Below are 11,368 nucleotides of genomic sequence, written 5' to 3'. Positions count from 1 at the left end.
AGGTACTCAGAGACAGAGTACTACATCATATTGGCAAAGGTTGGAGTCGAGCGCTACGATGGAAGCGAGTCTATCTTCTTGTAGACATGCTTCTAGATATCTAAATTCTGTTTTATGCTTTCAATGCATCCTTCCTGTGTTGTGTGGCGCTTACAGAGTAACTGTCCTCTTTATTTTATCCATTGAATACATTACTCGGAACCAGCGCAGCTATCAGTATAAATCACACTGATGGAAATTGTTCTTTATGGTTTTTATCCATCAGTTGACGTTTACGAAATTGATGTTTCATTACTTCCATTAGTAACATTGTTAGAACTAACCCTTAATAATGTTTAGCTTTTCTATTGGCTGAAGATGCCTGGTTGCAATTTCTGCATTTAGTTGTTTTTCTTATCATTGCAGTGCATGCATCATCAGAGTATTACTTTGAATAATCTTTGTAAAACATTCACGCACCGGCTGCAACATTCATTTGACCAAGACCCTTTTACGTTATTCAGGATCTACTAATGGTTAGCTAGAACCTAGAAGGGTTTGTTGGTCTATCAACTCATTGATAGGATATTTTGAACGAAACCTTCAAATACTCAGGTGTGTGGTGATTGTGTTGCACTTATCGTTCCCCACGTGTTTCTGCAATATATACCATTTCATGGTGCAGGATGTGCTGGTAATTCTTTCTCCAGGTATTCAAAGGCGACCTGTAGATTCTGAATCTCTCTGTTTGTGTCGTCATTTTTCATTAATTCTGGATTTGATTACCCTAAAACAAGTATTCAAAGTGCTTGCTGGAAAAAGCAATGCAGTTTCATCTTTTAAATGTGTTCTGCCCTCCGTATCTGTCGCAGATTGCTTCTGTTGCTTTAGCCTAAGATAATTTTGGAATGAAATACTTATTTTTCCTTACAATCCTCATGTTTAGGTCAATATTGTAGCTACTTCAAATGCCTTTCTTATATTTCATGACAAAGCGCCTACCTTAAAAATGGTTTAGAGGGGCAAAAGAAAATTTTCAGCTGATATAGGTTGGGGTCTAAGTAACTAGTCATTGATTACTTATCAGAAATTTGCACATGTAATCGTAATTTATGTGCCTATCTTTCATTCTTACTTTCCTCTTCATTCTAATTTATATTCTGAAGTTTTGTTGGCTAAAAATTTCGCACAGATCATTAGAACTTTCTTCTTTCTAAGTAGTAATGTACATATATTAATTCTTGCTGAAGCATCGAGTTCATAGTGAACGTAGAAATAAATACATGACTGTAAAGGTTGGGATGTCTGAGAAATCATGTGCAAGCATATGCTGCTATCCCATAAGGTTCTATGTTTGAGCGTTTTATCTATATCTTGATGCTGTGGCACTTTTCATACCTATGTTTTCTGCCTCCAATATGGTTTTTTCTCTTTTCTTTTTGCATATGTTAAAATACTTAGAATATTTATGTTCTCTTTCTAGACTTTGTTTGCCATGATTGGAATGCTTGCAGCTTACTACGGTCTGAAGCTCCTAATAGAATTCACTCATTCATGACATCTAATTAACATCTCCATAAACTTTTTAAGTATGATATGGTGTAATTGTTTGCTATGTGGAATTATTGTTGATTCAATGGAACGAACTGCAAATAGATGCAAACGCAATGCCAGGAGTAAAAGAGGAAAAAAAACATAATAACAAATTACCTAGTTGAACTTGGGCTGGCTATATCTAGTGGAGTAATAAAGAATACGAACCTAAAAAAATAAATATAAAGGGCATATCTTCATCTTCATCTTAAAGTAAGGAAAATTACAGATACACCATGTAAAAAAAGAAGCAAGACTTGGTACAATAAACACCATTATCTACTTATTCATCATGGTGGCTGATAAACATGTAGTAACCAGTGGTGACATGCACGTACTTTAAGTAAGGATCAAGGTTCTTAACTGTATGTTTATCAAGAGAGGCCAAAAGGAGTAGCAATCAAACAAAGATCATTCTTTCTGCTGGCAGTTACACCTTGTGTTTCGATCATGTCAAAATTGTCCAGACTAACGTTGCCAGGAAGCTTCCAATCAAAGTGATAAAGCAATTGAGCTAAAGGATGCCCGACATTAGCTAAACCAAATAACATTCCTGCACATATTCTTCTTCCTGCGCCAAATGGAATAAATTCAAAGTGGTTTCCTTTGAAATCAATAGTACTATTCTCAAATCTCTCAGGTATAAAACTTTCTGGATTATGCCAGTACTTTGGATCTCTTCCAATTGCCCATGCATTAACTAGGACTTTGGTTTTGATAGGAATAGTATATCCATTAATCTTTGTTTCTTCTCTGCATTCCCTTGGGAGTAATAGAGGAACTGGAGCGTACGTGTAGCCTTAATGTTTCTTTAATCACTAATTCTAGATACTTCAACTCTTCGAGATCAGTATCCTCGAATGTTTTCTTTGCCTTTAGGACTTCTCTAACTTCATGTTGTGCTTTAGCCATGATACTTGGATTTCTTATCAATTCTGCCAATACCCAAATAAGTGTTGTAGATGATGTTTCAGCTCCTGCCATGAACATATCCTGCATGTAAAAACTTATCAAGATTTACTATATGCTAGAGGGAGCAAAGTTTAATGTTAATAGCTAATGAAATGAAAAGAGAACATAGATTGAGATGTTGTAGAAAGAAGTACACTTACAAAAATAACTGCTTTGATATTCTGATTGGTGATTGGCATTCCAAATCCCCCACTCTCCATGACTCTTAATAGAACATCGACCAGATTTTCTTCTCCAGACTCACCATTACCCTTTTTACCATTTGCTCGATTTTCTTGATGTTCATTAATGATATTGTCCAAAATTATATCCGCCTTTGTGTGAGCCTTCAACAATTTGGACTTCATTCCACTGATTTCATGAAGCCACTACCTCCTTTACCAACATTATTAACGTATCTTGATCATGAACAAGTTTTCCGAAAGCAGACCTACAAGTTACAGAACTTGTAAACCAAAAAATTTTGTTTGATAGGTTGATCAACGAGTGAGGCGTACTGTAACGAGGAGATGAAATGAGATTTAATATCTCTTCTTGTCGAATAGAGTTAAATGATTTGACCATCTTTGCACTAAGAAGTTCCAGGACACACAATTTGCGCATATTTCTCCAGTAATCACCATACGGACATAGTGCTATGTCCGTGTAATTGTAAAGAATAATATATTTCCAGTCATAACCTTGAATTTTCATGTTTTCTTTTGCCATTTCAGGTGAAGATACAACAACGGCTGAAATTTCTCCTAGATGTAAGTGCATGATGGGGCCATATCTTTGCGATAATCTTCTGAGAGCACGATGTGGCAAGTCATTCATCAGTTGATGCAAGTTTCCAATGAAAGGTAGCCTCCATGGCCCGGGAGGCAATCTTTTGTTAAGGGCTTTTGAGTCCTTCCATATCTGAAATAGACGGAAGATGAAGGAAAGGAATAGCAAGAGGGAAATGAAGATGACAGGTAAGAGTTGACTCTCCATTTCAATAAGGATGTTTATTTCATTATGGAGCTACATGCTTCATGTTTATATAATAACTACTCTCTCGGATGCAGAACACGATTTTGTAAGAAATTATGATATTATTCAAACGAAGCTTTGGATGAAAAAAGTATAAGTTTCTGCGAATTATCAATGTAGATTGTCGTATAATGAATTATTTGTCGGAGTCAAGATGATTGGATATCGCCTTAACCTACGAAGATGAACAATCAAGTTTAATTGAATACATATAATGTTTTTATTTTATTTTTTTATATTTTTTGATTTTTTTAGGTACAAAAATGTAATAAAGAGTATTTTACGTAACACTTCTTTACATATGATATTCTTAGTGTATTTTTCTTTCATCCATTTCGGTTGAGCCTAAAGTATGAAATCTAGGCTCTACTTTGAACCTCATATTTCTTATTGAATTTTTACAAAATCATACCTTTAGTCCATTTTTCGCATCTACATGTCTTATGTCAATTCATGGTAGAACCAACAAGTTCTTCTAGAAATTGATCTTATTTTTTTGAAGGGCTTTTGTAGTCCTCACGATTCATTCTTTTATGAAATATTTAAAAAAAAAAAATCCATGCCAAATGCCAATAGTACTCTAGAGTGTTATTATGACCTTCTTCAACGTCGTACAATCAATCATCTTAACTTTGTCCATTAATAAAAGACTTTCTATTTGGATGTCAAAGGAAAATATTGACATGTTGAGTGTCATCCATCCCGTATAATTACCTCATCATGATTGATGAAAAAGTTGCATATACAGTTTGAAACATCACCAACATATTTCTGATCACATGGTAATTCAATTCAGATTTCAGAGAGATATTTATTTTGTTCTTTTTTCATGAATATAGTTAACCCAATTAATAGTGTACACGAACTACATATCATATTATCTCAAAGACTCATATTTACATATATAGTATATAAACTACTCTATGTGCTATGATGAATACAATGACATATATTATCGGTATTTTTTCAAGAAAAACTTTTTACAAAATCACGATAGTGAACTATAATAGGAGTTTGTCTGACAAAGGAAGAGAAATAATAGTAAACGCTTGATGGAACTCTAACAATTAAGTACAGAAAAGAGAAAAAGTGAGAAAGAAAAAGACGATTGTTACCTTTTTTGTATTAGGAGAAAAAAGTTGGAGTATATGTTAAGAGGTGTTTGCAAGACTTGTGAAGACACTGAGTAAGAAAATTATCTCCATAAAGAAAACCAAGCCCTTGTTTTTGCTTTGATGAACATTGAACACCAATCCAGGAGAGACATTTAAAATAATAAATAATCTTTGTATTTTTGCACTGTCATACTGCTTTCAAGGTAATATTAAAAATTTTGTGCTGAATTCTCTCAAAAGCAGTCATGTTTGGTTTTTCAGCAATATATGGCCTACATACTGTTAAAGACAGATTGAAGTTATGGAGCAAGATGAGACAAATTCATAACATTCAGCAGGGGCCTTGGCTAGCTATGGGGGATTATAATGCTGTTTTACATCCTCAAGATAGGCAATATGGAACTGAGGTACAAGAGATGGAAATAAAAGATTTCAAGGAGTATATGAGGGACACAGGGATGAATGAATTACAATATGTGGGAAGGAGCTACACATGGACTAACAACCATACCCATAGCAGGATAGATAGGGGGCTTGTAAATGTTAACTGGATGATGACAATGCCAAATGTGAAAGTGCAGGTGCTTGAACCACTGGTTTCTGACCATTCACCTCTGAAGCTAGTGATCACTCAGACACAAGGAAAGAAAAACAGGCCATTCAGATTTTTCAATTGCATTGCTGAACATCCACAATTCATGCAACAGATTGAAATAGCTTGGAAGGATAGGAGCACAAAAGGGACAATGCAGGATGTATGGAACAATCTCAAAAGTGTAAAAGAGATAATCAAAACTATAAACGTACAACACTATAAAGGGGTTGATGAAAGGATAAAGGAGGCTAGGAGGGAGTTGCAGGGGGTGCAAGAGGAAATGAGCTTTAAATTACAGAATAAAGAGCTGGTTGAGAAAGAGAAAGCATTGAAGTGTAAGCTAGAAAAATGGGGAAAGATAGAAGAAAGTATATACAAACAAAGGTCCAGAGTACAATGGTTGAAATCGGGGGATTCAAACTCAGCCTATTTCTTTGCACAAATGAAGAATAGGAACCACTTGAATGGAATCCAAAGTTTAACAAACAATGTGGGAGCCCATCTTGTTCTGGAGGATGATATAGAAGCAGAAATATTAGGGTACTATAAGAAACTTCTGGGGTCAAGAGCTGAAAGTATCCCAGCTATAAATCCAAGTGTTATGAAGCTGGGTGCAAAATTAAATAGGGAACAACAGATGCAACTGATCAAGCCAGTAACCAAGGAAGAAGTATGGGCAGCTATGAAGGACATCGGTGACCTAAAAGCTCCAGGTTATGATGGGTTTAATGTTGTGTTTTTTAAGAAAGCCTGGCAAATTGTTGGAGAGGATATAACAAAGGCTGTATTGGAATTCTTTGAAACAACATATATGTACAGACCTGTCAATTGCACAACAATCACTTTAGTCTCTAAGGTCAAGAATCCTGTTAGTATTAAAGAATATAGACCTATCTCATGCTGCACTGTATTATACAAAGTGATATCCAAAGTATTAACTAAGAGGTTTCAAGGAGTTATGGATACATTAATTGACAACACTCAATCTGCATTTGTGCCTGGTAGAGTAATTACTGATAACATTATCCTGAGTCATGAACTAGTGAAAGGATATGGAAGGAGAGGGGTTTCACCTAGATGTATGATGAAGTTAGATATGCAGAAAGCTTATGATTCAATTGAATGGCTATTCATGGAACAAGTGCTGAATGCTTTGGCCTTCCCAAACCAATTTGTGAAATGGATCATGGCTTGTATGGAAACTGTTACTTATACAGTAGTGATTAATGGGAATCTGACAAAACCTTTTGATGCTAAGAAGGGGTTGAGGCAAGGAGACCCAATGTCTCCATTCTTGTTTGTGCTGGCAATGGAGTACTTAACAAGGAGTTTAAAGACTCTAAATCAGATCCCAAACTTCAACTACCACCCTAAGTGTGCAAAGATGCAAATCTTGCAACTTGGGTTTGCTGATGATCTTTTACTGTTTTGCAGGGGTGATATAGGATCAGTTAAACTACTGTTCCAGTGCTTCATGGAGTTCTCAAAAGCATCTGGTCTGGTGATTAATAAAAACAAGAGTTCTATATTCTTTGGAGGAGTCTCACAAGCTGCTCAAGAGGAAATCCTAGAATTTCTAGGAATCCAGAGAGGCGAATTGCCAGTAAGATATCTGGTGCCCCATTAAGCTCAAAAAGAATATCCATAATACAATGCCAGCCTCTAATCGATAAGATAGTAGGCAAATAACTTCATGGACTGCCAAGTGTGAGCACGTGATTTTTGCCTCGCTTAAATTACTCATATAGAATTCTTAAAATTAGGATTTTTCTTTATTTGTTTGATTTTTTAGGATTAATTACATAATTCTTGTGATTGTTTGCATTTTGTGTGCATTTTAATCGATATAATTCATAAAAAATACAAAAATAACACATTTGTACTTAGGATCCCATTTTTATATTTTAGTTCTACTAGTTAATTAACATTGGAAGAAAATAACAAAAAATAGTCCTCTTTGCATTTTACTTTTAATTTTTGATTTTTTCCTTAGTTTTCTTTTAAAATTAGGATTTAATTAATTCTTTAAAATTAATTTTAGAGTTAAATCAGATTTGTTTTTAACAAAATCAAAAAAAAAAAAAGAAAAGAAGAAAAGAGAAAAAGAATGAAAATAAATAAAAAGAGAGAAGGAAATAGGCTGGCCTGCATTGGGCCAATATTCAAATCAATTGGCCAGCCCACTTGTAATTAACCCTGATACCCGTCCAACCATTGAAACAAGCCCAAACCCCAGCCTAAAATCACCCTGATCCGGTCCAGCCCTTTAAACAACAAAACGACACCGATTCATTGCCTTCTAATCACGACCGTTGGATCTCATCAATCCAACGGTCCGGAACTAACGAGGTTTGGAGTATTTATATGTCCAAACAGCCCCCTACCACCCCCCAAATCATCGTCTCTAACACCCCCAATACCTACCACCATCCCCTACCATCCGCCGCCGGCCGAAAATCGCCTCCGCCAGCGGCAAGTCTCCAAATGCTCCCAAAAATACACCACAGCACCCCCTCCTCCTCCTCTTTCCAAATCCGACCTCCATTTTTCTCAAATCCCCACCAATCCCTTCGAATCTACAAAACCCTGACGCCGCCTCCGCCGTACACGACGGCGCTACCTCCCAAACCTCACCAAATTCACACCCCTTGACCACCATGACCTTCTCATCCCAAATCCACAACCCATAGCCTTCGAATCTTCCCCAAGAGGTTCGAATTTCAGATCGAAAAATCAATTCAGAACCCTAATTTGCAAATCTGGGGATTAATGAGTTCTGGGCTATAATAGACCTTAATTATGTGTTTTCTCATGAAAACACATAATTAAGGACGATTATAGTCCAAATAATTCCAAGAAAACCTGCCAGATTCGAGTCTGAGTCAAATTTGCGAGGTATTTTTTTTCATTTTTTTCTTCCGTTTTCTTCTCAATTCATGACTCTTGTTCCTGTTCCTTTGTTTCGTTTCTTTTATCATTTTTAGTTTTTATTTTTCGTGCTTAACTTAGGGTTCTGATTACCATAGTGTAGTTTAAATTTTTGTTCTTATTTTGTTTGATTTCGATTGTATGATCCATGATTGTTGATGTTGTTATTTGACATTAATTTGACTTTAGTTTCAATTTCATTTGTGTGCTATTAATTGTTAGTTCACTGTTTAATTTTAGCCTTAGGACATAGTATTAATTAGAGTTAAATTCCAGTTTTGATTAGTTAGATTGATTAGTTCAATTTTAGGACTTGTTTAGATATAGCTGAATACTCCAGCATTGGTTTGTTTAACCATGGTCAAATTTTTGACCAAGTCTAAGGGGGCTGGGGTTAGTTAACATAGGTTAGTAATTTCAGAACCAATGTAGGGGTAGCATAGGTAGTTCAATGAAAGAATCTTGCAGTAACTGAATTGGAACCCCCTAGAACCTTCTAGATAGGGGTTCTAATTTGAAATTTAGGAACTTGGTAGTATAACTTGACCAACAAGGCATGAATTGAGGGACTAAGTAGTTAAAAACTGAAAATAAATGAGGGACTAAAATGTAAAAGGAAAATCTGAGAGTTGCCCTAGTTTTGGTCTATAAAAGGGCAGTACCCCTGCCTTGCAATAGAAGTTTTTAGAAGGTTTAGATCTGAAAAATTCAAAAAAGTTAGAGAGAGATATATCTGAAATTCAAAAATTCAAAAATGAGAAAGCCATAGAATCTGAAACTTCGAAATTCCCGTCCAAAAAGAAAAACCAAAAAAAATTGAAAGTTGAAAGTTGACAGTTCTAGAAATCCAAAATTGAATCCTTGATTAAAATAGGGATGAAACATTAGCTCTAATGTTGAAATTCAGAAATGCTAGGTATGCATTCGATTGAAATCACTTTGAAATGCTGATTTGAGCGCTATTTTACAAAGCTGGTTTGCTGTGGGTTTTGTTTGATTGAGATTACATTTTGTTGGGTTTTGGCACTCAATTTGTGAGCTATGTTGCTGCTGGTTTCAATTGCTGTTATCTGCCCTGCTGATTCTCATTCCTTTCATTTATCCATTCTCCAGGTACCTTTGGTCTCATATGACCTGTGAAGAATCAATGTAGGACTGATTTGGAAGATAAAATGATGAAATATTATTTGATTTGATCCCTGAGGTTTCCTGTTCTATTTTAGCTTAAAAGCATAGATTAGTTATGTTTATTTGAGCAATACACTGATTTGTATTAATTGGACTGCATGAACTGTTTTCAGACTTATATGAGTGTGATGTTAGCTGTAGTTTAGTCAGTTCCAGTTTGATTATTATGTTAGTTTGAGGATTAAGTTTGGACTAAGGTGTGGATTAGAAACAAAGTCCAAAATTAATATATATACTCATACCGGTCAGCATCACCTGTAGCTTAACATAACTAGTTAGTTTGATGTGTTCATTATGTATGCGCTGAAACGTGAAGTGCAGAATAATTAGATTACAACTTAATGTCAGCATTTACATTGTATTTCATATTAGCTTGAGGATTTATGAATTACCGAAACTACTGTTAAATTTTCGTGTTGAGGATGTTAGTTATCAATAGGCAAATAAGTTGAAATTGTGTGAATTGTTCTAAAATCAGCATACCTGTGATATGAATATATGGTGTATTTGCTTTACAAAATTATTTAACAAGCCCAAAACTAAGATTAGTATCCGAGATTTGGGCCTGGTCATATAATAAGAAGCCCAATATTAATAGCCTTTTGAATTAGTTCACATGTGCTAAGTAGTGGACCGATTTGAGATCTAATTTTGAGCCCCCTAACTGGACTTTGATTTGGGCCTGTGCAGAAGCCCAGGACTATACAACTTCTAATAAAAGCTGCCATAATTGTCCCTCACTCTTGGGCTAATTTTCGAAGCCCAATGTACTGGAGGCCGAATCTGTCTTTGGAATTATTGATTTATTTTATCATATGGGCTTGGGCCTTTAAAGTTAGGTGGCAAACTTGAATTAAGGGGGTTTTCAGTAATGAAGATCCTCTTGTTTAAGTTTGGACCTGATTTTGAGGCCCGAACTTTATTAAATGCCTTAAATAATAATTGGTTCATAACGCTGATTAATTAGATTTTTAGAAACATTCCTTAATAGAAAATTTAGTTCATCTTTAGGATATCCCTTTAAAATTAAATTGAGGTGCGCCGTGCCAAACAAAATTCATAAATTACGTGGCCCTCTTTATATACTCACATTAAAATACTTAGAAATCGGGACGTGCCATTTAGCGATTTTTCATGGCCTCCCGCAAAGTTAATAACGCGTTAGCCACTTTAGGCGCGTTCTTTAATAAATCTACCTTCTTAAACTCGGGTGTGCATTTCATGTGACCCAAATCCAAATTCTAAAATGTTGAATAAAATGTGTTTCGGATTGCGGGTGCATTTCATGTGACGCGATCCAAAAATACGTTTTAAACGACGTTCAAATCTTCTTTAAAATTCATAAAAAAGCGGTAAATAATTTTAATTGCACTATAGGTTGAACATGTTTTAAAATCATACATTAGGCCATTTATAATAGTTTAAGCGACTGTGCTAGTACCACGGGATCCGAGGGTGCCTAACACCTTCCCCCGGGTTAACAGAATTCCTTAGTCAGAATTTCTGGTTCGCAGACTTCATTTGGAAAGTCGAAATTTCCTCGATTTGGGATTCAGGATAAACCGGTGACTTGGGACACCAAAAGCCAAACCTATCCCAAGTAGCAACTCTGAATAAATAAATAATCCCAATTCGAATAATGTCACTTAAAGTTGAAAAACTCCCTTATACACTATCCTTCGGGGCAGGTGTGTAAAAAAGGAGGTGTGACAGCTCTGGAGACTCTGCTGGGGATATGAACCCAAAACTTTTGGTTCAGGGTTCAAGAATTCGAGCTTAGAATAATTATTGTATTTGGCTTTGTTTATTATTTGATATTTTTACATGTTGGGCTTAATGTGCAAAGTGATGCTTTTACCGCTTTGATATTATTTGAACTGTACATATAAACTGTTACGAAACCCTTCTCTTCTTATCTTCGGGGATGTGCTCGCTGGTCGAGACTCCCTATTCTGTTAGTGTCATACCTTGAAATAAGAAAGAG

At 35.5% G+C, this 11,368-nt stretch overlaps 1 pseudogene; it reads right to left on the bottom strand.

The window, feature by feature from the left end:
• Positions 1,947-3,519, bottom strand: LOC109230335 (annotated as a pseudogene).

Source organism: Nicotiana attenuata, chromosome 7, assembly GCF_001879085.1.
Source record: "Nicotiana attenuata strain UT chromosome 7, NIATTr2, whole genome shotgun sequence".
NCBI classification, from domain to species: Eukaryota; Viridiplantae; Streptophyta; class Magnoliopsida; order Solanales; family Solanaceae; genus Nicotiana; species Nicotiana attenuata.
The sequence above is the reverse complement of the archived record's forward strand: the minus strand, read 5'-3'. Positions and strand labels throughout refer to the sequence as shown.